At 37.9% G+C, this 26,035-nt stretch overlaps 1 protein-coding gene and 1 long non-coding RNA gene across 3 annotated transcripts in view; one reads left to right on the top strand and one right to left on the bottom strand.

Annotated features, from left to right (window-relative positions):
* col22a1 (collagen, type XXII, alpha 1) overlaps positions 1 to 1,137 on the bottom strand; it is an 87,302-nt gene extending 86,165 nt beyond the window's left edge. For both annotated transcript variants that reach the window (XM_065285596.2, XM_065285589.2), the window contains exon 1: positions 982 to 1,137. The gene's annotated coding sequence lies outside the window, so the exon portion shown is untranslated. The remainder of the gene's footprint in view (positions 1 to 981) is intronic.
* The window catches only part of LOC135775427 (uncharacterized), a 32,260-nt gene extending 24,342 nt beyond the window's left edge, over positions 1 to 7,918 (top strand). Inside the window, exons 2-3 of the long non-coding RNA XR_010543880.1 lie at positions 7,019 to 7,217; positions 7,672 to 7,918. This is a non-coding gene — a long non-coding RNA (uncharacterized lncRNA). The remainder of the gene's footprint in view (positions 1 to 7,018; positions 7,218 to 7,671) is intronic.
* Positions 7,919 to 26,035: the final 18,117 nt, after the last annotated feature.

Raw genomic sequence — 26,035 nt, forward strand, 5'->3', positions numbered from 1 at the left:
TTGTCAATTTTTTCTAACATTATAATGTAAACCCAGAGGTGGGGGTTATCCATATTTGACCCAACCATGGGTATTTTTTTTCGTCAAAAAGCAATTTAATCATTTTGAAACATCTGCAGGTAAATTTCCTGTGAACACTTTCTCAGCACTTTATTGCGGATATCTCAGCTAACACACCAGGGGCCCTGCTTGAGGCCAAACTCCAAAACTCTGCAAACGATCGGCCTGGGAGAAAACTGCAGATGAACAAAACAGAAAGCTTCAGTCTTCCTGTAGATGAAATGCGAAAAACAGTTGTACGTTTCCTAAAGTTTTTCCAAAATCGAAGAACAAAGCAGAAGCTGTGGATCTCAAAGAACAACAGGATCTGTGGTTCTCACGACTCAACAACGGGCCGTAGGTCTGTTATAAACCGCAGGAGAAACAATGCTAAATGCAAACAATAAAATGCAACTGCGTGTAAATGTTATTGAGCCTAAGAGTGTGCTTTTAAACTTTTTTAAGGGGGAGACAATGCTTTTAAAATCCATATAATTCATATAACTTAGTAGAAGCAACTGTAGCCAAATAAAACAGGTGCATGACATGCCCTAATGTTCAAAAATCATGAATATGAATAAACATAAGTAAGGTGATGAGTGCATTTAAATACAGATTCACTTGCTAAAGGATAAAAATGATTTGAGTCAAACCACAATGTCACAGTTTTACCTTGGGTCACCACTTGGTGTCCAATGTAAAATCTTGGTCCTGAAATCTAGATTCAGATTTTTAGTAAACATGTATTATTTGTATTCCTGTAGCTTATTTGGCAAAGCATTGCATTAGCACTGCGAAGGTTATGGGTTCAACCCTAGGGAACACACATGAACCTGATAAAATGTATAACTTGAATGCAATGAAAGTCGCTTTGAATGAAAGTGTAAATGTAAGGACCTTCAGGTGATAAAAAGTTCAAATGTATGGTGAATAAACTCTCACCTGTGCTGTCTGTTGTAATGTGACGGTTCCTCCTCCAGAAGCACTCACATACACCTGGGTCAGCTATCAAAACAGCATCCTGCTCCAAATAAAACTCCTGGTAAGGTTTACACAGGTAACAGTAATCCTTCGAGTTGTATGTCAGTGAGGAGCAGTGTTATGGAGTGATGTGGAGTTTGCACTCCTCTGTTAGGAGGTGGGAGGGAGTTCATCTAAGTGTTGGGTTTCAGACGGCTGCCCTGCCCCGCGCACATAAAACAGAGCTCTGACAGACTGCGCCAATTATAGACTAACTTTCCGGGATATTTTAGTCGCTTTCTTCCTCGTCGTGTCTTTCTTTTGCTTTCACACCGGTTTCTTCTTTCTGTCCTCTTGTCTCTGTGGCTTTAAAGGCCAGTGAGCCTAACAAAAGTTGGGCTGCTGATGACTTGCCATGATGCTGATGTGAATATCACATCCTCCAGCTGTGTGTTTAGTGTTACTTTATAGTGTAAGATGTTTGACACAGATGAAATGCAGTGGGATATGTTTTTTGGTGTATTAAATTAGGAAATTATCAGTAGCGTTTACTTTTTTGTATATTGTGTGCACTTACCTTATATGTGGGACGGATGTCATGTACACTTCATGATGGCATAGAACAGTGGTTCTCAAAATGGGGGGCGTTGGTGCCAGGGGGGCCCTAATTTTATGACATTTTATAAAATACATTAATTTATCATGACTTCTGTGTAATTATTAAACGTAAAAAAAAATAAGGCTACTAACCAAAAAAACTACTTTGTATAATTTAATCTTTTTGTTTAATTAAAATGTTAAATTTTAGAACTGTTTTTTGTCATACATTTTCTTTGGGGGGGGGCAGCGAAGGAATGCACCGTACACAAGGGGGGCCGCACACGGAAAAAGTTTGAGAACCACTGGCATAGAAGAACCATCTTTGGCTGAATGGTTCTTTGAGGAACTAAAAATGGTTCATGACATCCCTGTGAAGATCCTTTTTAGCGCCTGCATTTTTAACTCTTTCACCGCCAGCGTTTTTTAAAAAAGTTGCCAGCCAGCGCCAACGTTTTTCATGATTTTCACCAAAGTTTAATGCCTTCCAGAAAATGTTCTTCTTTAAATATATAAACATACAATTTACCAAATGAAAGAACAGACCCTCTGCTTTCAAAAAAAAAAAAAACGTTTCATCCTACCTTTAGTGGTTCTTTTGCAATCAGCTTTTGAATATGGGTAGGTTTCTGCAAAAACACCACATTTTGAGCAAAAAGCAAAGATAATTCCATTTTTGTGACGGACTTTTCATAGAGATCCCATTCAGAGCGATCTTTAAAACAGACACGGACATGCAGCCGCTTGCCATAGGGCAATACTTCCGGGTTTAAAAAGTTAAGAAGGGGATAATAGCGGTATTGCGGAAAGAAGTCAATGGCGGGGAAAGAGTTAAGTGCGTACACGGCAAAAAAATATTTTCAAGAAAAGTATTAGTATTTCTGTCTTGTTTTCAGTAAAAATTTCTAAAAATTCTTAAAGATGCTTTTTCTTGATGAGCAAAACAATCCAAGAAAATAAGTTTAGTTTTAGACCAAAAATATCAAATTTAAGTGATTTTTTGCATAAAACAAGCAAAAAATCTGCCAATGGGGTAAGCAAATTTTTCTTGAATTTAGTGTTTAAGAAAAATGTTCAAGATTTTTTTGCTTACCACATTGGCAGATTTTTTAGCTTGTTTTATGCACAAAATCACTTAAATTTGAAATGTTTGGTCTAAAAACTAGAATTATTTTCTTGGGTCGTTTTGCTCAATTTTTTTATATTTTTACTGAAAACAAGACAAAAATAAGATTTTTTTTTCTTGAAAATCATTTTTTGCAGTGCACTGCTACAATGTAAAAAAGTTGTTTCAGCCTAGTAAGTAAGTTTCCTTGTTGCCTTTAAACTTTAATTAATGTAACTTAAGAATATTATTTGACAACAATTTTTACAACTTTTTTGTGTTAACTAATATTAAGTTGAATTTCTAAAATTTTAAGGCAACCAGTTAAACTTACTTTTTTAGAATGTAGTCTTCATGGGGCCGCTTGTGACGTAAAGGGACCTGTATAACACAATAAATAAAATTATATATAATGAACACTGCTATAAATAGTGACCTTTACCCTCTATGGCATGACTTTTTTTGTGGGGATATTTCACCCCACTTTTTGGGAGCTTTTGGGTCACTGATAAATTATCCTCATACAATTTTTTCCCCCACCACCCCTGACCCAGAATTTGTTTTTCTGCTATAATGGTACAAAAACACAAAAGTTTTTTTATATGATAATTACATAAGGAAACAAGCAATATATGCATTAGAAAAAACATCAATCACAAATAATTGCAGCCAAACATGAACACTAATTGTAACTAACACTGCATGTGTAAATGTTTTCCACATATTCATATAAACACATAAACCAACAAATGTGTTTGTGGGTGGGGAGTTGGTATATGTGGTTTACGGGGACATGAATAGCGTATAATTACATGTTTATTATGCTATAAAGTTGTGTCCCCATAAACTGAATGACTTAAAGTGCACCTATTTCATTGCTAAAAACAACATTATTTTGTGTATTTGGTATAATACATTATTCTCCACATACCATGCATTTTTGTAGCTCCAGATATCCTCCCTTCCTCAAACGCATTTTGAACGAAGCTCATCGATCTGAAAAGCGCTGTTTCCCTGATTGGCCAGTTAATCTGTACGTGGGATTGGCCTGAATACCTCTGACGTCAGCCGGAAATGTGACGCTCCTTACCATGTTTAAAAGATACGCTCACAATGCAATGCTAACAGGAGTTAACTTACAGGCTTAGTCCGAAGCTGAAGTAATTATGATAATGTCGACACGTCAATAGGCCCAGGAAGGAAACTCTGTGCGTTTGTTGTAGTCTAAGAAAAGAGATTTACGTTGGAGACGATAACTCGCGTCATCGTTTACTTTGGGGTTCGTATCTTTTGCATACCGTTAACATGTACTAATACAAACTTACACACCAAAGAAAATGTAAAAACATGAATCGGAGGATAGGTGCTGTTTAAAAAACATACTAAATGGTACTTTTTCATAAATTAAAGACTGACGACAGGTTTTTGTGATGGTTGGGGTTAGGGACTGGGGTAGGTTAGGGGAATAGTTTTTACAGTATAAAATGCATTGCGTCTATGGAATTGTCCCCGTAAACCACATATGCCAACATTGTGTGTGTGCTCGTGTGTGTCTGTGCTCGTGTGTGCGCGTGTGTGCGCGCGTGTGTGTGTGTGTGTGTGTGTGTGTGTGTGTGTGTGTGTGTGTGTGTGTGTGTGTGTGTGTGTGTGTGTGTGTGCTCGTGTGTGTGCACGTGTTATGCATCATTTTGGCATGATATTGCCTCTACAAAAGTGGTCTATCTGCACAATATGTTTGTGAATAACTGGAATTATTTCTGATTGATGTTTGATAGAGTTAAATTCTAATGCATATATTGCTTGTTACCTTATGTAACTTATCAGATAGAAAACCTTGGAGTTTTAGTACCCTTATAGCACAACGCTGCCCTGGGGCAACAAACAAAAAACACTAAGTATCAACTAAGTATGAAAATAAAAACAAAAAAGTCTGCAGACAATCAAGCATACTTCTTTACATACTAATGCACATACACATATTTTTCTCTACAATTATTTCAATTTAAAACATGTTGTGATATTTATCCTGCCAATTGGTGGCACTGCATCCCATGTAGCTTTGCTTCCAAAAAGCACTGCTCCACCTTAAACAAAAAGTCACAACCACTTCAGCCCCTCATTTCATTGGACAGACATGTCAGGTGATATTATATATATATATATATATATATATATAATATATTAAATAAAACAAAATAAATGGACAGTGTGTTACCTAAAGGGGGTCGCGTTGTTTTCTATGAGTATATGTACACCGGCGCCGACAGGTGGCGCCTGTCCGCAGCGCCCAGCCATGACGCTATCTGACTAAGCTTGTGCTATTTAATGTGTGTGTTCGGTGTGCAACCCCTTTAAGGGGAGCGCTGTGCTGTAGATGGTTAACCCTTTAGACCTTAGTTTATAAACGATACAAACAAATTAACTGGATTGGATCCTAAATCAATACATGAAGTGGTCCTCCTCCATATCTTATCTCAGTTTGGACACATACATTTATTTTTTGTTTGTAACTTTGATAATACACTGCAAAAGATGATTTTCAAGAAAAATAAATCTTAGTATTTTTGTCTTGTTTTCAGTAAAAATATCCAAAAATTCTTAAATTAAGATGCTTTTTCTTGATGAGCAAAATGACCCAAGAAAATAAGTCTAGTTTTTAGACCAAAAATATCAAATGTAAGTGATTTTGTGCATAAAACAAGCAAAAAATCTGCCAATGGGGTAAGCAATTTTTTTTTTTACATTTTCTAAATAATCTAAATAATTTTTTTCAAAACACATAGACCTACAGTACAAGTGAAATGATGTCACGTCTATAAGGTCTCTTTCCAAAAGCAAGTCTGTCCGGGTTTGCTTTTATTTTTATTTTTTCAGTTTGACCTTCACGCATCTTCATTGAATCTGAACATGTCAGATATCCATCATGAACTGCAGGTCTCAGAAGACGTTCATTCATTCCTTCCGTTTTCCTCCTTCACTTTCTCTTTTCATGTCATCTGGACTTCTCAACCACAGAGTACTTCAACAGACTCGCATAAACACTTACTGTACACACACAGAAACGCACTTTCCATACTCCCTAAATCCCCTCCTTACGCACAGTAAAACATATCAACAACTGTACCACACAGCAATAAACATCCAGCAGTAAAACCTTACAAGATGAAGCTCGTTGAAATAAAACAAGCATTGGAGGAAGGAAGTCTCGTGGATCTATTTACATCCTTTACCTTTGTTGCTGGAGGCCACGCTAACTTTAGTTCACCAGGGACAACTGATGGTTTAGCACAGATGCAGGTTTAGAAGTGTGACAGGTTGGAAAAATGACTTCACTGAGTATATGGACTTAAGTGTGTGCGAGGGGTCACATTGTGACTGTGATCACACCTACTTCATTGCTAAAAAAACAATGTTATTTTGTGTATTTGGTATAATACAATGTGTTTGTGTGGTTTATTGTTCAAAAAACACGTTTTCTCAAACGCACTGATTTTGTACTAAACTCATCGATTTGAAAAGCTCTGTGTCCCTGATTGGCCAGCTACTCTGTACGTTGTGATTGGCCTGAATACCTCTGACGTCAGCCGGAAATGTGATGCTCCTTACCATGTTTGAAAGATTTGCTCACAATGCAATGCTAACAGTATGTGAGTCTGAATTATGATAATATCGGTCTCGTCTACATCACCAATCCCAGTAAACTGTTGCCTACAATCCGTGTGTTTGTTGTAGTCCAAGAAAAGAGATTTACGTTGGAGACGATAACTTGCATATCGTTAACATTTACTAATACACCCTTATACACCAAAGGAAATGTAAAATTGTTAAATGGACCATTGGTGCTCTTTAAAGAATATAAAATTCAATAACATTTGTGACCCTGAACATAAGTGGTCATAAATCGCACGGGTATATCTGTAGCAAAAGCCAACATTGTCTGGGTTTTTATGGCAAAAATCATTAGGATATTTAAATGGTAAATGGACTGCATTTATATAGCGCTGACCTCGGACTTGGACTCGGACTTGATGTTTAAGGACTTGGTCTTGACTCGTACTCGACAAAGGTGGACTCGGACCCAACTCTAGGCTTTATATGTGCACATACATACATACATATATTTCCTTTTGTATGTATATTTGCCTGTAATATTCTCTATTTACTGTGAAACTGCCTTGCTACAATGCAAAATTGTGCAAAGCGATAAAGAAAAAAAATGTATTGAGTTGGAAGAGAAATTCTTCTGGTTCTTAGACGTTTCTCATCACTATACCACCATGTTCAAGTGTGTTACCATGCGCTGGGCTTCCTCTTTAGGTCAGAATGTCAAAGTGCAGCTTCCTGAATGTCATCCATCATTCCTCCAACTTTCCCCACCGTCTCAGAAGCCCCAGGCTCCCGCGGGTTCCCTCATGATGTCTTTTCCAGCACACGGCCAACATCTCTCTGAAGAGCACTGACCCTTGCCAGGGCCAGCCTTTTGCTAGCGGTCCATCAGCAGATAATACACCACCAGGTGAGCTGGATTAACTTTGATCCTCCAGACGATTGGTTCTTCTCAGCCTTATTAGACATCTCTTGATTGCATCCTGGTTCTCATACGGGACATCTGATTGGCTGTTTTTGGGAGCACACGCCGGGTAGATTTGTGTTTGTCTGTTTTGGCAGAGGGAAAGGGGGTGAGACTTTGCATAAACTGTTGGATTACCTTCCACACGTCCTGCCTCCTCGCCTCTCACTAACCTATCAGATCTGAGCTTGACTTAATGACAGGTCTGTGTTTGGGTTTATGGGGACCAGTGAGGAGACTAAATCTGGAGACCTTGCCGGCCTGTCGCTCCAACAAACTTTTGTTTTTCTCAGACTCAACTCGCCACATTTCATCTTTTGTCACCTCTGTATGGAGATCTAATGCAGTGAGTTTTAGGGGTCGCCTGCGTGGTAAATTCTCCATCTGACTCCTCCTCTAGGGCTGAGGAGGAGACCTGCTCGAAACATCCTGTATGGAGGAGGATGAAGATGAGGAAGAAGATGAGGAGAAAGTGAAGCATGTGGAGGACTCCCCGGCATGTGTTGCTAACAGATGGACAGCAGGTGTGGGAGTGAGGACGCCCTTTTTAGACATCAGCTGAATGCCACAGCCACTCAGATGGATTGTTACATTTACAGTCAAACTTTCCTGCATCAATAACACATACAGACAAAGAATATATCACATTACACTGCAAAAAATGATTTTCAAGAAAAAATATTTGAAGTATTTGTCTTGTTTTCAGTAAAATATCTATAAATTCTTAAATTAAGATGCTTTTTCTTGATAAGCAAAATGACCCAAGAAATTAAGTCTAGTTTATAGACAAAAAATATATAATTGCATAAAACAAGCAAAAAAAAAAATCTGCCAATGGGATAAGCAAAAAAATCTGGGACATTTTTCTTAAACACTAAATTCAAGAACAATTCAAGAAAAATTGGCTTCCCCATTGGCAGATTTTTTTGCTTGTTTTATGCACAAAATCACTTAAATTTGATATTTTTTGGTCTACAAACTTGACTTATTTTCTTGGGTCATTTTGCTCCTCAAGAAAAAGCATCTTATATTACATTTTTTTTTTTTAGATATTTTTACTGAAAACAAGACAAAAATACTAAGAATTTTTTTTCTTGAAAATCATTTTTTGCATTGTACATTTGTGCACTGCAAAAAATGACTTTCTTATTTAGTATTTTTGTCTTGTTATCATTAAAATATCTAAAAATTCTTAAATTAAGAAGCTTTTTTCTTGATGAGCCAAACGGCCCAAGAAATTAAGTCTAGTTTATAGACCAAAAATATCTAAATTAAGTGATTTTGTGCATAAAAAAAGCAAAAAAATCTGCCAATGGGAAAAGCAAAAAAATCTGGGACATTTTTCTTAAACTCTAAATTCAAGAACAATTCAATAAAAATTTGCTTACCCCATTGGCAGATTTTTTTTGCATGTTTTATGCACAAAATCACTTAAATTTGATATTTTTTGGTCTAAAAACTTGACTTATTTTCTTGGGTCGTTTTGCTGATCAAGAAAAATCATATTTATTTAAGAGTTTTTAGATATTTTTACTGAAAACAAGAAAAAAAATTTTTTTTCTTGAAAATCATTTTCTTACTTAGTATTTTTGTCTTGTTTTAAGAACAAATATCTAAAAATTCTTAAATCAAAATGCATTTTCTTGACAAGTAAAATGACCTAGGAAAATAAGTCTAGTTTTTAGACAAAAAATATAAAATTTAGGCGAATTTGTGTTTAAACCACCAAAAAAAAAAATCTGCCAATGGAATAATAAACTTTGTCTTGATTGAAGTGTTTATGAAAAAAGTAACCTTATTTCAAGAAAATGTCTTATTCCATTGGCAGATTTTTTGCTTATTTTAAGCACTAATTTACTTAAATTGTATATTTTTGTCTTAAAAGACTTATATTCCTAGGTCATTTTGCTCATCAAGAAAATACATCTTGATTTACTGAAAACAAGACAAAAATACTGAAGTAAGTGATTTTTGCATAAAACAAGCAAAAAAATCTTGAACATTTTTCTTAAACACTAAATTCAAGAACAATTCATGAAAAATTTGCTTACCACATTACCCCCATAAGTCTTAATGCTCAATTCATATATTTTGCTCAGAGATATGATTTTTTTGTTTGGCTATTAACATTACCTTTTAAAATGTGGCCTATATCAGATACCAGTGTGAAGTGTTTGCTGTTTCGAACTGACCAGTATGCGCAATCGAACAATAACAATGGCGTCACATGCAGCACACCATTGGCCTAAAGTTGGCGAGGTGATAAGTAAACTTTGTCTCCTTGTCTTGCAGTAAAAAATGTTTTCAAAGCTTAGCAGATTTTTTTGGTTAAGTCCCTGGATGAGTTGAGTCACTAGATGGCACTAGAGACTGCAACCTCAAACCTCTGCATGCCTTGCACAAATCCTGCATACTCAATATTCCTTAAAAGTGCAATAAGTAATTTTTATCTACAGAAATAGATCAGCAACTAGGCTTGTTCTGAAAACCAATTTACAGCCAATGTGTTGTTGTATCTTTAAGTATTTTACCCTTAATTTACCCATCATCATTAAAAATAAGTCACTTTTAAACAGGTTGGGTCAAACTATGGTGCACCATGCAGACAAAACTAAAATCTACACTTTGCAAGCAAATGACCCTGGATTTGCCAATCGTACGCTTTTTTTATGATGCAGAGAGAGATATCCAGTGGTCTAACCTTTTCCAAATATCCTCATGGTCACAGTGAAATCCTTTTCTCTCATGCGGGGGCTGACAGGATTGTGCTTTTAAAGGGATAGTTCTCCCAAAAATGAAAATTCTGTCATCATGTTGTTACAAACCTGTATACATTTCTTTGTTCTGAAAAACGAAGGAAGATATTTTGAGGAATATTTGTAACCGAACCGATCATGGACCTATTCACTTCCATAGTAGGAAAAAAGAATACTGTAAGTGAATTGGGCTCATGAACGGTTAGGTTACAAACATTCCTCAAAATATCTTCCTTTGTGCTCTGAAGAAAAATGATTTTTTTCAGGTTTGTAACAACATGAGAGTGAGTAACTGATGACAGAATTTTCATTTTTGGGTGAACTATCCCTTTAAGTGACTGTTGATCCCAGTGACCCAGAGCAGGCAAAGTGTTGTCATAATCCTGGCCTGAGCCAAACACAGCCTAGGGTGCGACAGGCAGTAAACTGGGCTGTCGTATGGCGGCGTTGGCACAGAAGCTCTGCAAAATTGATTTAAAAAGGACAACGACTTACCGAGCATCAGCAACGCTCAAGCCCTCAAATCTGGTGAAGGATTGTAACAATCTGCCTGAAGCTCCACGCAGACATAACCATCTGTCCATGTCCATTCACAGATGTGAAGGTTCAGATGTGACGTCAGAGCATTTATTAACTCTATTTAATTTTTGGTTTGTCGACTGAGAATATATACACACACACACACATACTGTACATTCTTAAAGGGCCCCTAACCTAGATGTTTTAAGCTAAATTATAAAAGTCTCTGGTATCCCCAGAATTTGTCTGTACAGTTTCAGCTCAAAATTCACCACAGATCTTTCATTACACAAGGTTCAACATGGCCATGGCTGCAATGAAAACTTGCTGTTTTTGTGTGTGTCTCTTTAAATGCATAGAAAGCTTTGTTTACCCTCCCCTTATGCAAAGTAGATGGCAGAGCGCTTGCACATGTGCTTTGGACTCTGGATAAAAACATGTGTCTCTGGCAGAAGGTTGAACTACGCACTCATAAGGCGTCTGTGAGCGGTTATGGTTGGGGCGTAATCAATGTGACATCACATTGATAGGGCCTGTTTTGTGTAACTGTTGTGGTTTAAAGAAGATTACACAAAGAAGAATAGATGCATTTAAAAGTGCATTTTTTAGGTTAGGGGGGCTTTAAGTGGTCCTTATGTGTGCAAATCTTACCACCAGATTTCTAGGTTTTTCTGGGGGGTTGCATACTGGTCCAAGTCAAAAGTTCCCATGCCAGTCCAATCTGGTGCCTAGATACAGTATGAGTCCCACCTTTAGGGCGCACTCACACTATCCAAACCAAACCGCGCTCGGGCGCGTTTGACCCCCAAAGCCTGGTTCGTTTGACTAGTGTGAGTGCTCTGTTCCGCGCCCGGGCGCGGATTGGTTAATCGCGCCGCGGCTGGGTTGCAGAGGTGGGCCGGAGCGCGGTTCACTTGGGCTCAGGCGCGGAAGGCTGTGGTGTGAGCGCAATCGCGCCTGAGAGTGATTCAAAAGGTGAAGACGTCAGTTGCGCGACCACCCACCTTCATCTGCCTCCGTAAAAACCTTTTGATGCGCGCAGCGGGGTTACGTGAATGTCCGCGCTGCGCACGTGACAGATCAACTAAGCAATATGATGACATGTAAGAGGGCTGTCTGTAATCGCGCACCAAACGACTCCGAATAAAAAAACACAGACCTATCATTACGGTGGGTTCCAGTGTTCAGTGAGAGCTTTACTTCCTGCTTTTTTCAAAACAATCGCATCTTAATGACGAAAGCGCACCCGGACTCGGATCGATAAAAGTACAGTGTGAGTGCGTGCACATGGGGGAAGTAGGGAGGGGTGACATTCGCGCTGGGGCATGGTTTGGTTTGGATAATGTGAGTGCGCCCTTAAGTTCAGTCTGTTGGCTTTCATTCACGTCTCGTCACCCACTGGAAGAAAAACTGGGTTCGCAAATATGCAAGAAGTGCGGATTCTGAAGATTCTGTTTTAATAGCAGGGGCGTCAGTTTGTGTTGAAAAGTGGTGGGGACAAAAGTTTAGATGAAAAAACATTACAAGTGACTGGAAAAATATTGAATAACGGCGCATCAAAAATGGGCAAAGTGTACAGTAGGCCGGTCAACAACACAAAAATACTCAGCATAAACCCAACAAAGTCGACTGCACATGTAACAGTCCCTGCAACACCAGCTCAACCGAACAGTGCCAAAGCACCATACTGTCGAAAACAGCAGCATGTTAAGTCAATGATTACAATAAATTAATTACATATGTAAAAGAAAACACACCATAAGCATACAACACAACAAATGTGACCCTGGACCACAAAACCAGTCGTACACTGCAAAAAAATGAATTTCAAGAACAAATTTTCTTTGTATTTTAGTCTTGTTTTCAGTAAAATATTTAAAAATTCTTAAATTAAGCATTCTTGATGAGCAAAATGACCTAAGAAAATAAGTCTAGTTTTTAGACCGAAAATACCAAATGTAAGTGATTTTGTGCATAAAACAAGCAAACAAATTGCCAATGGGGTAAGCAAAAAAATCTTGAACATTTTTCTTAAACACTAAATTCAGGAAAAATTCTAGAAAAAAATGCTTACCCCATAGGCAGTTTTTTTTGCTTGTTTTATGCACAAAATCACTTAAATGTGATATTTTTGATAGATTTTTGCTCATCAAGAAAAAGCATCTTAATTTAAGAATTTTTTGATATTTTTACTGAAAACAAGAAAAAAATACTAATATTGTTTTTCTTGAAAATCTGACTTACTTAGTATTTTTGTCTTGTTTTCAGTAGAAATATCTAAAAAATTCTTAAATCAAGATGTATTTTCTTGATGAGCAAAATGACCTTAGAAAATAAGTCTAGTTTTTAGACAAAAAAATACAATTTAAGTGAGTTTCTGCTTAAAACAAGCAAGCATATCTTCCGATGGTGTGACAAAATTTTGCTTAAATTAAGTGTTTAAAAAAAAAATATATATATTTTTAGATTTTTTCTCACCCCATTGGGAGATATTTTTGCTTGTTTTAATCACAAATTCACTTAAATTGTATATTCTAAAAACTAGACTTTTTCTTTCATTTTGCTCATCAAGAAAATCATCTTGATTTAAGAATGTTTAGATATTTCTACTGAAAACAAGACAAAAATACTAAGTAAGAAAGACTTTTTGCAGCAGGTATTGTTTGATTTTGCAGAACATTTTAATCAAATGCTTTCAAAAAGTGGTGGGGACAAAATCAGCCATTTCAAAAAGTGGTGGGGACATGTCCCCAGTGTCCCCAGTGTAAATGACACCTATGTTTAATAGAATTATAAAATTTCGATCATGTGCAGTGTGACAATTCTGTGCTCATTCAGCGCCAGGTGCCAGACGTACAATTTTGTGTACTTAAGCAAAAAACATCCTCAGAAGTTCTTCTGGCAACTTTGTCAACATGTGTCCAACCATCCCAGCTGAGAAAAATAAGAGTCTCTGGTCGGATATCTCGTGGAGCTCATTGCACGTGTCTGGTTCTGGAGTTATTTCAACCGAAATGTCAAATACCCGCTGTGCAAAGGGAAAAAGGAGTTATTACAGCCGAATAGAGAAATGCATCGGGTTTGTAAGGCTCTGCAGTTCACCAGACAGACTCATGATGGACAAAAGTGCTCAGTTCCCTGTATAAGGATTGCTGACATCTCTATATGAGGGAACTTGGGCCCTGTTTACATGTACATGGTTATTTTAAAAAACTGAGACATTTCCCTTCGTTTGCGAAGATTTGGAAAATCTTCGGTTGCATGTTAACTGAGACAAACAGATGTTTAGGCAGCCAACGTGTACCAGAGCTTGCACCTAAGCCAAAAGTGCGACCTTGTTCAAAAGAGGAACAGGAAGTGATTCGTTGCTATTTTCGGGATTCTGATTGGCTTAGGTTGGCTTGAGCTTCTTGTTACACCTAGAGGTTTGACATGCTCTTAACAGCATATATACACGGGTACGTGTCAGTGAACACTTTTCTGAAAACTGACATGTGTACACAAAGTTATTTTCGAAATCGGAGAGGTGGAAAGTCAGTTTAGGAAAATAGATGCTCACGTGTAAACGTAGTCTTGGACACGATAATAATCTCAACTGCACCTGTTCATCTGTGCCTGTTTCAATTAAATCATCGTCATGTGATTTATTTAGATAGGTTAAGTTGCATACTTTGTCTTTGTCTCTGATTTACCTAACATTATGCACGTTTTGGGAGATTTAGCCAGTCCCTCCAGGAAAAAGCAATTTTGCGATCGCATGATTCAACGCATAATCGGCCAAAGTTCGCATACGCCGCACTTTCAGCGCAAAAATTGCAGAATTCTGCTTGCAAAATATGCGGGGCTTGCATGATTTCATAATCCGCGCCGTTTCGCAGCAAAAAGTCTTATATATCTTAGCAGAAAGTTGAAAAATGTTGCATTTACTTCACATATGCGCAGCCATGCCCCGTTGTAATGGGAATGTTAGGAAGTGACGTAATTACGCGACGTGAACATCAATGAAAAGCTGCAAAAGCTACAAACAGTTTTTACAAGTTCATGCAGTTTTGGAAAGTTCCAGCAATTTCATTGCATAAAAATCCCGCATATTCCATCACATTTTTTAAGAAAACGTGCCGCAAGATCAAGGATTTCTGCCTGCAACAATCGCAAATCACGTTTTTCTGGAAGGACTGTGTAGCACAATGCTAACCAACTGCAATGCAGTTTTAACAGATGAGAAATGTGCTGAAATAGCCAAGCCTTATTTAACTGAATAATGCTTTTAGCAAACCAGCCCTCTTTTTTATGCAAATGAGTCTTTTTATAGATTTTGCAATATTCAAAAAAACTCAGCACTATTTGCCTGGTGCAAATAGTGTAATTTAAGAGAGATTTTTATGCCATTTTCTATCCATCATGCCAGAAATTCTGCACCCTCTGAAACCTGAGCACTCTTTAAAAATGGCTATCAGCGGCCAAAATTCAATTTTAGTGAATTCAACCCTTAATCTTCCGCAGAAGCACATTTACATGGCTTCTTATGCAAACATAATTTATTCAACACGATGCCAATCTGGTCCGAAATGAGGGACAGTCTGTGCTCTCGGCCAGTAATATAACCAAAGTCATTTCTTATATTGGTGGATTTATCCACATGCATCGCCTACATCTCCCATCAGTCGCCATTAATGTACAATAGCCTCCCTACGATATGAATACACCATGCTTATGTTGCATAGGCCTATATGCGTGTGCATTACAAGTTAAAAGTTGCTCATGAAACATCTCTATCTGAGCACCTGCACGTTAGATAGGACTTTCATATCATTGATATACAGTATAAAGAGAGAGGTTAGCTTGGCTGGATGCTGAAGCTTATTTGAGTCGTGGTTAAATTACAGGCTGGATCCAGCAATAGAGATGCAGGCTCTCTCCAGCACTGCTCTTATGCTGTCGCTCTCGCCCGGCCTCAAACACCCGCCTGACAGCTTAATTAGCGAGGAGCGGTGGGAGATGAATAGGGCCGAGGAACATTCGCTTCCACCTACTCAGTACAGGCCTGCATCCAGCTGTACGTGCTGACGTCATACAACCCTCGGACCTGCTACCCGAAAAAGAATCAAACAGATCGTTTATCAGCCGATTAGCTCAAGTACAGACAAAACCATTGGTAGTAAAGCAGATTGTAGATTCTGATACACTGGGTTTCTTAAAGCTGCTATTCATAACATGTTTTGGGTAAAAATAAACATCAGATACATAAAAACTGTACAAATGTCTCTATCCTGATATGAAATGATAAGCTCATTATGCTTTAATTTGATTGATTTCTCAGGTTATTTCGGTGACTTCAACCTGTCTTAAAAAACTTATGAAATTAACAGTTTTATGTTTCAAACAGAGATGGCGGTAGAGAGGCAAAAGTTAACAGTTAACATGATAGCTGCGTCCGAAATCGCACACTTTGTACCGAATTAGATGAAGTAATGTTAAAAGTTATTAAAGCAGTACATTTTGTCCGAAAACATGAGGCATAAAGGCAGCTAAGAGAAATGCTTTCAGACACACTTCAAAGGCAGCGTGTTTAAAATATAAACAGAGAGTGCCTTTGTGATTACTAATCACATATTTGAAAACTGCAGCACTACTTTCTCACTACAAAATACAATTAAAAGTTGTAAAAAGTGAAAATATACATTTATTTACACTAAATTTGTGCTCCAGCCGCTTTCTTGGCGCCATTTAATTTTTTCGAACTCGACCAGGCTCGACCAATCACATTCCCCATGCACGCATAGACTGTCAGAAAAAAGGTACAAAACTGTACCTTTTTTGTCGCTGGGGTGGTACCCCAAGGTACCGTTTTGTACCTTTACAGGTATATAAACATAATACAATGTTGTACCTTTTGGGGTACATAACTGTTCCTTAAGGATCTATTTTGTACCTTTAAAGGTACAGTTAACTGTTTTGTACCTCTTAAATTTAACTGGTACAAAATTTTTCTTGAGGTACACAATTGGTCCTTAGAGTATAATATTGTACCCCATAAGGTACAACATTTCAATGTGTTTTATACCCATAAAGGTACAAAAAGGTACCTTTTAGGGTACCACCCCAGTGACAGAAAAGGTACAATTTTAAACCTTTTTTTTCCTGACAGTGCATTTAACTCTTTCACCGCCAGCGTTTTTAAAAAAAGTTGCCAGCCAGCGCCAGCGTTTTTCATGATTTTCACCAAAGTTTAATGCCTTCCAGAAAATGTTCTTCTTTAAATATATAAACATACAATATACCAAATGAAAGAACAGACCCTCTGCTTTCAAACAAAAAAAACCGTTTCATCCTACCTTTAGTGGTTCTTTTGCAATCAGCTTTTGAATATGGGTAGGTTTTTGCAAAAACACCATATTTTGAGCAAAAAGCAGAAATAATTCCATTTTTATGACGGACTTTTCATAGAGATCCCATTCAGAGCGATCTTTAAAACAGACACGGACATGCAGCAGCTTGCCATAGGGCAATACTTCCGGTTTTAAAAAGTTGCGGAAGGGCGCCACCTGGTGGATAATAGCGGTATTGCGGAAAGACGGAATATCTCGTCATTGGCGGGGAAGCGTTTTCTCTTAATTGACGAGAAATCTCGTCAATGGCGGGGAAAGAGTTAAAGGGGAAGTCCAATCTAGACATTTTAGCCTGTTATCACGGGAAATTTATGTCCATTTTGCATTTTCCATGAGAAAAAAAAAAGAAATTTGCACGATTTCGATTATTAGATTGATAGTCTGTTGAAGCTGAATTTTCGTAACGTCTTTAATGGACTCAATTAACCAGAATGCACTGCGCGAAACTGAGTCATTAGCTCCACCCACTAACCGCTGTTCGATTCAGTCTTCAGGTTTGTTTGACTACATGCGCGCCGCATGAACCGACAGCCGGATGACGTCAAGGTTCCGCGAGAGCGATTTAAAAGCAAACTCCTCCGTATGATTTCGCGAATTGCTCTCGCGGTACTTTGACGTCATCCGGCTGTCGATTCATGCAACGCCACATAAAGTTGAACAAGCCTAACTTCTTTTACCGCTCAACTTGCTCTCAAATCAACTCAAGTCAACTTGAAGTTGGCCGGCAGACGAACCCATCCAAAGAGTAACTCCGCTTTAACAGTCTCTGAAGGGGAAATCACCAAAGCCCTCGATAAAAGATGACAAGAACCTGTGCAGTATGTGGATGTAAGGACAACAAATTCAGGCCACCGGGAGTTTTTATTGTTGACATCAACGCGACCCTCAGCTGACCCACTACTACTCGAAAATTTGAATATGCCGCCAGCACTTTCGTCAGGAAGATTTTGAGTACTGTTTTCAGCCCAGTTCTTCCGCGGACTCAGGTAATGTAAAATTGTAAAAATATCTAAAACATCATTTGGCTATTGGCTTTGTTGTTGCTTGTTTTGTGTAACTACTGTAAACATACTACGTAGGAAGTTATTATCATGTTGTTGTTATTATGAACACGAGCAAAGCAAGCTAACGTTAGCTCATGTGCAGCTGTCAATCAAAAACGTTATCATCTACTGTCAATCATCTCGCCTCAAGACCCGCCCCCATTTAGAACGTTCAGAATTATGTAGTCGTGCATTTTTCTTCCGGTGATTTGACGTGTTTGTTACTGTAGTAGTTAAAAGCTTTCATTTTTAATATGGAGTTAGTACATTTGATGGCAGCACAATCAACTACATATATGTGATGAAATATAGTGTTGGAGCATAATGTTGTTTTAGGGTGGACTTCCGCTTTAAGGAGTACATAGATACAATGAATACATTTCTTGGTTCCTAATTTACTTATTGGGTGCTTTTCCATTGCATAGTACCCCACGGTTTGGTTTAGTTTGGGTCGGGTCAGCTTACTTTTGGGAGCTTTTCCATTGGGTGCAGTATGTAGTACCTGATAATTTTTTCGTACCACCTCGGTTGGGGTTCCAAGCGACCCGAGCTGATACCATACGTGACGCGAAAACACTGTAGGTCACTGATTGGTCTGATAGAAGCGTCATCGCTATAATGTAAATATTAGCTTTAGCTTACTGCTAGCCTGCACTGTCTCGGGCAAACATCTGTGTTCTGCTATAAGTTTCCAAACACCCTTTTAGCGATGAAAAACATCCACAGGTTGAGAATCCTGGACCCAATAACAGTTTTTTCCAGACTTGCAGTTTGTGGCGGCACATTCGCGACGTGCACGTCCACATTATATATGCTTAAATGCAACTTAAATGAGGCTCAGCGGAGCGCCGTCGACTGACGCCACGGGTCGGGTGTTTGAACAGAAACTGTCATGTGAGACAGAGGTAGTTATAAACGCGATGTGCAAACATCTATTTGTGGTGGCCAATTTTAATTTTGTGGAGCTGAGAAATAAAAAAATGTTTGGGAATGTACAAGGACGCCCTCACTTGTATGATGTCACAGCAGTAGGCAGCGTAAATATAACGACACGCCTATAATCCCTCCCACTGCGAAGACATACTAAAACTCGATGGAAAAGCTAACCACGCCAAAGTGAGGTGAGCTGACCCGACCCAAACTAAACTAAACCGTGGGGTACTATGCAATGGAAAAGTGCCATTAAAGAGCCACCTGGTTCATAGATTTCTGGACTTTTTATTCACTTTGATTGAATATGGCGGCTCCACAGCTCACATGGCCTTATAGGATGTAATGGCTCTCCTGATTTTGCCAAGTGGTTGATGTTCTCAGGACAACATTTAAGATGTCAGAAATAAGTTTACAGTCTGTTTTAAGTTTAAGGGAAGGGTGTATGATTTTTGAAAAACACTGGAAAAGTGACCTGGGTCGAGTACCAAAACACACTTGTAGCCAATCAGCAGTAAGGGGCGTGTCTACTAACCAACATCATTACCTGGGTTGCATATGTGTGGGGCGGGTCTATAAAAAGAAGGTCCAGATTCTATTAGGCTAGGGGCGTGTTTGTTTAGGTGATTTCAAATATCAACAATGGCTTTCAGAGATCATGTATCCCGCCTTTAAGCCTAACTGCTTTTATTTGTTTCACTTACTGCCGTTTGGACGCAGGGAAAATTAATATTGGTCCTACTTACATAGATTCATGGACAGCTATAAGAAATTCTTAGACGAATTCATCTGAAATGCGTAAACACCATACAGTCACAAGATCACATCAGGATTGTGTCCACCGATGGCAGACAGTGGGAGCACCGACCTGTTTGAAAGCAGCCATTATTTAAGTTTGCTGATGTTAGTGCTGTGGAAATTACACACTTCACCCGTAATAATAGGCCTTATCACAATAAACAACTCTTCTCTTAAGTAATACAGTTTAACTGCGGCCTAACAATGTGCAATTGAACTGATGTACAGTCATAGGTGTTTGAATGTTAGGCTTATCCAACTAGATCAGAGCCGAAATATTATATTTGTTTCATAAAAGTGTTTACTTCACTTTATATTCAAGAAATGTGTTAACATACATGTTATACAAAAAAGTGCAGTCTCCTTATTAGACCTCATGTTGGACCAATCACTGGATCAAATCCCACTGGCAAGCCTGACTACAACTTTAGGTTTTTATTGTATATTACACATCCTAAACTTTCTTATTCTTGATTATTTTCATTGGGAGAAAATTATACATTTGTACTCTTCCACAGAAGATGTGAATGTAGTTCCCAGAAAAAAAAACTAATGGTGAAATTCACAGGCACATCCAAGCCCTTCTTTCTTTCACACACAGACATTTAAGTCTTAGTCTGGACTAATTTAAAGTTCACACTTTGAGAAGGTGATAGTGCCGCTCTATTAAGTATAAACCCGGTATCCTCTTAGCTACAGTATAGCACACTTGTATTTAGTCTAAACTCTTTATATGTAAATCATCTGTAAAACAGAATAAGGCTTTAAAAGGAAAACACCACCGTCTTTCAATATTTTACTATGTTCTTACCTCAACTTAGCAAATTAATACATATCTATCTTTTATCAATGCATGCACTTTTAATCTTTGTACAGTGCGTTGTGAATGTGTTAGCATTTAGCCTAGCCCCATTCATTCCTATGGCTCCAAACAGGGATGAATTTAGAAGCCACCAAACACTTCCATGTTTTCCCTATTTAAAGTTACATGTTTAGTTACACAAGTAAGTGTGGTGGCACAAAATAAAACTTTTGTTTGGAGCCATAGGAATGAATGGGGCTAGGCTAAATGCTAACACATTCACAAAGCGCTATACAAAGATTAAAAGTGCACGCATTGAAAAATTATAGGTATGTATTATTCATCTGAGGTAATAACATAGTAAAGTATTGAAAAGTGTGTTTTCCCTTGAGGTTAAGGCCCTGATCAATGTTTTTTAATGGATCATATTTGTCACCCATATATCTTTTTCATTGGTTATGAAAAGGTTCGTCTGGTTCGCACTGCCCAGTCTGTCTCTGCTGGTAGATGCTTAAACTATTTATGTCTATAATTTATAAGATGCTCTGTTACAGATAACAAATGAATAATTTAAATTTAATTTAATACTGTTGGTTTTGATTGACTGTTAAAGGCACAATAAGTAAAATGTTTGCATTAAAGGGCACCTATTTCATTGTCTAAAAACAAGGTTATTTTGTGTATTTGGAATAATACAATGGGTTTGGCATGGTTTATGGTTCAAAAAACACATTATTTTCCACATACCCTACATTTTTGTAGCTCCAGATATACTGCTTTCCTCAAACGCTCTGATTTTGTACAAAACTCGTCGATTTGAAAAGCTCCGTGTGCCTGATTGGCCAGCTAATCTGTACATTGTGATTGGCCTGAATACCTCTGACGTCAGCAGGAAATGTGTCGCCCCTTACCCTGTTTGAAAGATTCGCTCACAATGCAATGTTAACAGGAGTTAACCCTCTAGGCGCCACGGTCGACTTTTGTCGACAAGATGCGTCACTGAATGTAACTGCCGATTTTGTCACATAGGTTGTCAAATTTCGTTCATCCGCCCCCTCCACTAGATGGCAGACATGTCATACTTTATACCGGACTCAGAAAAACATCATGGTTTTATACAAACTCTTAGAGCAAGAGCGCATTGAAGTGCGCAACAGCATAGCTAGTGTGCAAGTGAGTCATTTTATCAGAGCGATAACCTCAGCAAGTTTTTTCAATACATGATCATATAATGGCATCAAAAAAGCTTACCTGCAATGAAGTGTTGGGTCTTATATTCGCTGACAATGATTCTGAAGGGGAATATTTGCCTTCAGAAGATGCTGGTGATTCATTTAGTGACCACGATTCAGATGCGCCCCTGCTTTGCAATCGTGCAGCTGGCAAAGTGAAAGTGTAGCTATACACCAAGCACATGATGAATCCTTTGCCCAATGTCAGTGGTGGGAATGTTACACGGGGTCGGAGAATTCATCGGATTAGCAAGCGTGTTACAGGTGTGGGGAATGAAGCTGAAGGTAATATGCGCGTCCAGTCTTTTTACCGTGCAAGCAATGTAGAGCGAGCTGCGTCTTCCCGAGCGGGCCCTGGGAGTCTGTCGGGCGAGCGGCCGACTTCCAGTGCTCCATCCCGTGCACCTCATCACAATCACGGCGACAGTAAAGGCAATAGTCCCAGCTGTGCAAATTCTCTCCACTCGGGGCGCATGCGAGGCAGATATGGCCATGCGGCTCGTAGCAGGAGCAGAGGCGGTGTTACACGGGGCAGAGGAGCCATTATGCATAATGTTAGTCTATCGACGCGCAGATCAGTTTGTTTACTACTTACTATTTACCTGAGCATTCAGTATTGTGCAATATAGCATACAGAAGGTTAGGGACATTTTGGGGGGAAAGAAGTGCTGCATTTTATCATTCAAACATGTGACTTTTCATGAAAATTCAAGATGACTGCCACATATGACGTCATAATATGCAAATTTAATGGGACATTTTATTCCCCTCCATAAAGTGTGTCATCCTTAATATTTCTCTAATTTACATAAAGTCTCTATCTCTTATCACGTTTAAGATATAGCCTTTTGAAAGTAACATGTCAAAATTAAACGTTTTAGGAAAAAACCTCTGGCGCCTAAAGGGTTAACTTACAGTGAGTCCGAAACAGGAGGAATTATGATAATGTCGGTCTTTACTACATCACCAATCCCAAGAAACTGTTGCCTACAATCCGTGTGTTTGTTGTAGTCCAAGAAAAGAGATTTATGTTGGAGATGATAACTCGCGTCATCGTTTACTTTGGGGTTTGTACCAGGGGTTAACATGTACTAAAACACACTTCCACACCAAAGGAAATGTAAAAACATAAAACTGACAATAGGTGCTACTGGCACAAGAGATTTTTTGTTCATATATGTTCTTGCATTATCCCAGATGTTTTTAAAAATGTTTGTATCCAAATTAATCCAGGTAAACATACAGATATTTAATATTCAAACTTTGAATCGTTCTTGTGGTACTGTAATGTCATCCAATTGTTGGTTCTTGCGATGCTTAGTAAAGTCAAGCACATCTTAGGCCCTGTCCCAAATGGCACACTCCGGACTTGTGCTCCTCATGATGACATCATGTAGTCCAGACTTTAGGGACCCTTGATGCGAGTCCACGTGGGTGCACCGGAGTCGCATTTTGGGATAGACTCGAGCATCACACCGGAAATATGTAGAGAAGTTGCCCGTCAGTGTGAACTCCTCCCTTCCGTCGTCTGATTGGTCTGATTGCGCTTTCGTAAGGACTTCTGGGTTGGTAAAGTGCGCGAAGCCTGCTGCAGTGCGGGGTTCGCTGAAGACCGCATCAAGGGGGCAAAGGAGGCGCTGATGAGCACACATCAAAGCGTAAAAATGACAGATGGGACACCCTATGGACTCGTAGACTAAGCAAGCACACGCAATTTAAGGCCACGAGACCGAAAGTAAACATGAAGTGTGCCATTTTGGACAGGGCCTTACTCTTAACTCCCATCATTTCATGCTCCTTCACAGCGTTATCAAACTGCGACTTTGTATGGTGACCTCTAGTGGCAAAAATTACACATTGTGCCTTTAATTTAGGGTTAGGTTAACCGTAGGTTAGGTTAATTTAACTTTGAGAGATTTTATTTTTCAATACATAAAAACAGTAAAACAGCAAAAAAAAATCACAGCATTTGCTCCGTTCGCTGTAATTAAAGTTTAAAGTTTGTCTTACTGCGTTATTCAATGTTTCTGTTTAGCAAAGTATAAGCACCTCTCACCTCCAATCACACTCATGCCCAGAACGAAAGCGGCAAACGTTTTTTGACAGCACATATGGAAACACAGATTGAAACCCAAAATACGCTTTTGGCAATGTGCTTGTGCAAACTTTGCTTTAACTGTCATAAAGGCATTACACAGATGTGAATGCTGATTGTTGTTAGTCTGCGAAAGCATAAAGATCTGTGTGTACATCTGTGCGTGTTTAAATCTGTACATTTATGTGTCTCATGTGATGCTGAAAATGGGCCAATCAGACAGCACTCTGTAAAGAGATGAGTTCACATTTTTTTTTATTCAAATCTTTAATTCACCTCAGTCATGTGACGAGGTCAGTCGCCCACATTATGTCATGCACACACAAGAAATAAGACAAACAAATGTTAATGCTCATTGCAAGTTTTCCTAAAGGCAAAAAAAAAACAATAAACAGCATGTTGTTCTGACAGTCCAGAGTCTGAATCCAACAGGATTCCCTTTGCTTAAATCGGACAGTTACACAATATTCGATGCAGTGAGATCCTTAAATAATGAACTCTATTGCAGAAAGAGATTATTGGCAGAAGTAATAAATGCAGAGCAACATGTGATGATGTGATTATTGTGATTAATCGTATTTATATGGCAGGGTGAATCACACTGCTGTGGGTGGACAGACGGCTTTAATGCTGCAAGATTCTCGGAGGTTGAGTAAAAATAAAGAGAAAACACAGACACATGAGAGAGAGGCGGTGAAAAGAAACACTTGCTTTCCTGATGGTTCAATTTGTATTTTAAACGAATATACAAAAAAATAGTTATTAAGGATATTTAACATGGCTCTTATTATCAATATATATCATCAATGCAAAGATTTAAATAATTATGCATTAATTATTACAAATCTGTTATATCCTGGGGTCGAAAATGCTTTCAATTTTTTTTTAAACTTTATAATCAAAATAGCACACACAAAAAAACTGGGGTATTTTTAACCCAGCATTTGGTAAAAATGGGACGAACCCAACTGTTTGTAGAAAATGTAACCCAGAAAATGTTTATATGTGACTCAAAATTGGTTAAAACAACCCAGTTTATTTTACATTACAATCCATCAGGTTTTGTTTGTCCGTTTTTGACCAAACGCTATGTTAAATATACACAGGCATTTTTTTATACAGCAGTTTCTTGATATGTAATTTTTCTTTAGATTTAATGACAGCATGCACTCAAACTGGCATGGACTTCACATATTTGTTTAATATCTGATGATCATCCCAGCATGATTTTAACATGTTTTATAAAGCATCAAGTGTGCTCCAATCTTATGTAAAAATTAGGTGTTCATGTAGCTCAACTACTACAGCATTATGTTAGCAATGCAAAGGTCATGGGTTCAATCCCAGGGATTTTCGTTGTTTAACTTTTCTTAAAATCCTAAATGTGTTCATTACAAGGGTTGCAAATCCAGTGGACCCCAATCTATAATAATCTATTTTATATTCAATAAATGCATTTTAATTATACACTGAAAAAAAACTTGTGGACACCGGTTGCACGTGATTTAATTAAGGTTTCTTAAAATGAAATTAACATTATTTAACATTCATTTAATTTAAGAAAACTTGATTCAATCATGTTGAACTTGTGTACATAATTGAATTTTGTAGATCCAACAACTTTATAATAAATCATTTTAAGAAAACTTTATTTAATCATGTGCAAGCAGTGTTTTTTTTTCAGTGGACACCGGTTCCACATAATTGAATTAATTAACATTAATTTAATTTTAGGAAAACTTGATTTAATCATGTTGAACTGGTGTACATAATTTAATTTTGTAGATCCAACAACTTTATTAAAAATTATTTTAAGAAAACTTTATTTAATCATGTGCAACCAGTGTTTTTTCCAGTGGACACGGGTTCCACATAATTCAATTAATTAACATTAATTTATAAGAAAACTTGATTCAATCATGTTGAACTTGTGTACATAATTGAATTTCGTAGATCCAACAACTTTAATAAAAATCATTTTAAGAAAACTTTATTTAATCATGTGCAACCAGTGTTTTTTTTTCAGTGGACACCGGTTCCACATTATTTAATTAATTAACATTAATTCAATTTTAGGAAAACTTGATTCAATCATGATGAACTTGTGTACATAATTGAATTTCGTAGATCCAACAACTTTAATAAAAATCATTTTAAGAAAACTTTATTTAATCATGTGCAACCAGTGTTTTTTTTCAGT

Source organism: Paramisgurnus dabryanus, chromosome 19 (assembly GCF_030506205.2).
Source record: "Paramisgurnus dabryanus chromosome 19, PD_genome_1.1, whole genome shotgun sequence".
Lineage (NCBI taxonomy): Eukaryota > Metazoa > Chordata > Actinopteri > Cypriniformes > Cobitidae > Paramisgurnus > Paramisgurnus dabryanus.